Source organism: Oncorhynchus gorbuscha, linkage group LG13 (genome assembly GCF_021184085.1).
Source record: "Oncorhynchus gorbuscha isolate QuinsamMale2020 ecotype Even-year linkage group LG13, OgorEven_v1.0, whole genome shotgun sequence".
NCBI lineage: Eukaryota > Metazoa > Chordata > Actinopteri > Salmoniformes > Salmonidae > Oncorhynchus > Oncorhynchus gorbuscha.
The window spans coordinates 46,909,841-46,914,193 of NC_060185.1; the positions used below are offsets into that span (position 1 = coordinate 46,909,841).

Below are 4,353 nucleotides of genomic sequence, written 5' to 3' on the forward strand. Positions count from 1 at the left end.
GACAGAGGAAGAACAATGATTCCAAGCACTACCCTCCTTTTGAAGCTTCCAGTCTGTTATTCGAACTCAATCAGCATGACAGAGTGATCTCCAGCCTTATCCTCGTCAACACTCACACCTGTGTTAATGAGAGAATCACTAACATGATGTCAGCTGGTCCTTTGTGGCAGGGCTGAAATGCAGTTGAAATGTTTTGGGGGGATTCAGGTCATTTGCATGGCAAAGAGGGACTTTGCAATTAATTGCTATTCATCTGATCACTCTTCATAACATTCTGGAGTATATGCAAATTGCCATCATACAAACTGAGGCAGCAGACTTTGTGAAAATTAATATTTGTGTCATTCTCAGAACTTTTGGCCACGACAGTAGATATCAAATAACGCTGCAGTTCGTGGTAGAGTAGTCGGAGAAACCATTCACTTCAGGAAAAGGGGTGATATAAATGAAGTTTCCTTTCATTTTGTGGTACTGAATTCATAAAAATATTTGCTGCCATTGTAGTAAGGTTGGTAATGCGAGAGGTCTTCGGACAAGGCTATGGACTCTTCCGGGTCCTCGTTGATAGGACAAGAGTGAATGGAGAAACCGAGTCAATGGGAGAAGCGAGCAGGAATCTAGAACTTGTGACTCTGGTCACATGGAGCATTCCGAATTTCAGAGCAATTGTGACAGAGACCCAGAAAGGAGACTCTTGCCACTCTGATGATAGCTTGCAACCCTTGGCTGATGAAATAGAAAAGTCCTCCAAAAGCAGTAAGGGTCAGTGACTTTGCCCCAAGTGATCAAATTCAAACAAGCAAATCGGCCACACAGAATAGTATCAGGGTCCGTGAAGTCGGCCCAAGTGAGCAGGCCCGACGCAGCAGACTATCTCCCCTAAAATACATTGTTATGGACAAGTCCCACGATACAGTCAATTCACAAAGCTCTAAGAATAATTTAGAGGAGGGTAGTGGGACACGTACAAGGTACGAAAGGGTTGTTAGACCAGTAAAGAGACTTGTTGAAGCCATGAAAATGCTTGTCAGAGAACCTGACATGTTCGAGCCCATAGCAACACTCCTAAATGTCCTGTTGAAAGTATTTGATATCAGTGATACAGAGTATTATGTAGGCTATGTGTATTCAGTGTTGAGTTCAAGTCACAGTTTAGGTTAAGGGACAGAAAGGGTGAAGGTGATGTGCAAAAGACACGTTATTACTTTGTACAATGTTTTGTACAGTCCTATGGATAGCCCATGGCTAAGGTTTACCCTTCAGATATTTCTTTAACAGGTTTAAAGTGCCGGCCCTAGTAGGTGAAACCATTCAATACAGGAAAAGGGGTGATATAAATAAAGTTTCCTTTCATTTTGTGGTACTGAACTCATAAAAATATTTGCTGCCATTGTAGTAAGGTTGATAATACGAGAGGTCTTCGGACTTACCATTTTTGTATTATTTTCTTTGAAAGAACAACTAGTGGGTTTTGAGTGCTTCTACCCTATTTGGGAAGTTGGTCTGCCTGCTCCTCAGTCTGAGAGAGATTCTGAGAGCAGGTTCGTGTCTCCTTCCTCTGTATATAATAAGTGTTTTTGGAAAACTGGTTCACATATCCTGAAGTCAATAGCGAATATGGCTATGAATATATTTCATTTGCCGTTAATGTATTGAAGACCTATTTCAGCAAGTTAACCAAGTTTTTGCTGGCTTAGCTAGCCATGTTAACGATGAGCTAACTTAACTAGCACTGTTGGTCACTGCACTACAATGTCACGCTAGCTATTGCCAGCAGGTGATTTGCTAGCAGGTGACTTAATGAAATATTAAGTGCATGTTTATTTTCTTACTACCTTTTAAAAGGTTTATATAAAAGGGTTGTACTTGTGCTCTGTATTTATGGATTAATATCACTTCACATTGAGGGTATGTATCACTACTGTTGCTCCTATCTAAAAGATATCTTGTGGGCTACCTAACCAGTGAACGTTTGTGGCTGTGACCGTCCTGTCAATGCCTGTCATCACTGTTTGACATCTTTTACTGCAGGTATGCTTTTCTGTATTTTTGTTATTGTATACTATACAATCACTTTGTAGATTGGGTCTGAGAGAGATATTCTGAGAGCAGTGAATGTGTGGCTGTGACTGTCCTGTCAATGCCTGTCATCACTGTTTGATATCTTTTACTTACTAAAAACCTAGTCAACCTGAAGTGCCGGTGTCTGTGCGCCTTTCTTCTGAGGGGCTATGTAAAGTTGGTTATATCAGCAAGGGACACACTTTGTATGTGGACAATTGGTACCTCAGTCCCACACTCTTCCAGCATCTGCTCTCCAACAGCACAGGGGCCTGTAGCACAGTCAGGTCAAACAGGAAGGGGATGCCGGCATTCGGATGCAGGAAGATAAAGAGAGGGGAGGTGGAGTTCAAGGAGAACGGTCAACAGCTGGCAGTAAAGTGGCATGACAAACGAGACGTCCATGTCCTCTCCACTGTCCATACAGCAGCCATGTGGACCAACTGACGGGAGAGAGAAAAATCAAACCAGACTAACTAACAGGTGAGATGATTACTGAACAAGGTATTTTTTGTAATTGTAAGTACAGTTCACATACAAATCACAGAGTTCCATTATGCAATTATAGTGACAATATTTCACCCACCTACCCACTGCCTCATCATCCTCTCCCTTCTCTCATCCTCCCCACTCCCGCATAGATAAAGTAACCTACCAAAAGTACAGAGAGAAGCTTATGAGGGAGCTGCTGGAGGAGCACCACACCCATCAGCGCCCATCCACTGGGGGTCGTTCTGCTGCGGACAATCCCCTAAGCCTCACTGCATGGCATTTTCCCTGCAAAGTCCCTCAAACTGCTGCTCAAGGTAGTCGCACACAGAGGCACTGCAAAGTTTGCCTGTCTGGCACCAGGAGAAGAAAGCAGAGGAAGTTGTCAATATACATGCATTTAGCTTGTGATATACCTCTATGTATTTCACCATGCTTTGGGGAGTATCATATGCTCAAGCAATATTGAGCACATCTGCAGCAATTAGTGACTGACTGATGGACCTGACAGGTGACTTTCCTTCCATGATACTAGTTGTTGTTCAATCACTGCATGAATATTAAATACGGGTTATGGATATTCCGTTTTTTTTCCTCTAGTAAAACGTGTTCAACCAACCACCACCATTACTTACATATTGGCCTTTGTTTTCTTGCTGTGTTTTCATCCAGTAAAACTGTTAAGGAGTGTACGGTAGCATACAAAAGCTGGCCTCAATCTGCAGCTGTCCAGTTCTAGTTATGATATTAGCAAATACTGTTTGTGGTTTCTGAAAGTACAGAATAGAGGTATTCTAATGAATAATAATTCAATAAAGGATATAGCAATAAAACAATATTACAAAGAAGTAGCATAATAAACACTGCTAAAAAAAATGGTATTGCATTGACAAAATCACAAATTTGAGTTATAACAGTAACTTTTGAGCTCCACAAGGGAGCAAGGCAGGGCAGAACAGAGCTATGCTAATAGGCCAACTGAAAACAAACCATGGTTATATTTTTTATTTTATTTAACCAGGCAAGTCATTTAACAATAAATTATTATTTACAATGACAGCCTACACCAGCCAAACTATGAAGATGCAAGGCCAATTGTGCGCCGCCCTATGGGACTCCCAATCATGGCCCGGTTGTGATATAGCCTGGATTCGAACCAGGGTGTTTGTAGTGATGCATAGTCACTTCACAAATTACCTCAATTAACCTGTACCACTGCACATTGACTCGGTACTCAATTACCCTGTACCCCCCTGTATATAGCCTCGTTATTGTTATGTACATTTATTGTGTTACTTTTTGATTAGACTTTTTTTTTTACTGTAGTTTATTTAGTAAATATTTTATTAACTCGATTTATTGAACTGCATTGTTGGTTAAGGGCTTGTAAGTAAGCATTTCACGGTAAGGTCTAACCTGTTGTATTCGGTGCATGTGACAAATACAATTTGATTTGATTTGACACAAACCGGTGCACCTGGCACCTACTACCATATCCCGTTCAAAGGCACTTAACTCGTTTGTCTTGCCCGTTCACCCACCCACATCCATGTCTCGATTGTCTCAAGGCTAAAAAATAATTCTTTAACCTGTCTCCTTCAACTTCATCCACACTGATTGAAGTGGATTTACCAAGTGACATCAATAAAAAAAACAGATCTTTCACACCACCACCAGTTACTGCTTCCATAATTTTGGTTGTTAAAATAACAAAAATATTTCTGGCACACCCCCGAAACTATAGTATAGCACTACCACCAGCGCTAAGATTTACCATTGCATTGGGTTTGTTAAAATAAAGCC

At 41.1% G+C, this 4,353-nt stretch overlaps 1 long non-coding RNA gene across 4 annotated transcripts; it reads left to right on the top strand.

The window, feature by feature from the left end:
• The first annotated feature begins 1,466 nt into the window (after window positions 1-1,466).
• On the top strand, window positions 1,467-3,672 carry LOC123993986. 4 transcript variants are annotated; one of them, XR_006831548.1, is made up of 4 exons: window positions 1,467-1,541; window positions 1,966-2,031; window positions 2,325-2,544; window positions 2,703-3,672. It is a non-coding gene; the product is annotated as an uncharacterized LOC123993986 (long non-coding RNA). The 4 variants fall into 4 exon arrangements; XR_006831546.1 differs by having other exon boundaries at window positions 1,474-1,541; window positions 1,942-2,031; XR_006831549.1 differs by having other exon boundaries at window positions 1,520-1,541; window positions 1,942-2,031; window positions 2,308-2,544.
• Window positions 3,673-4,353: the final 681 nt, after the last annotated feature.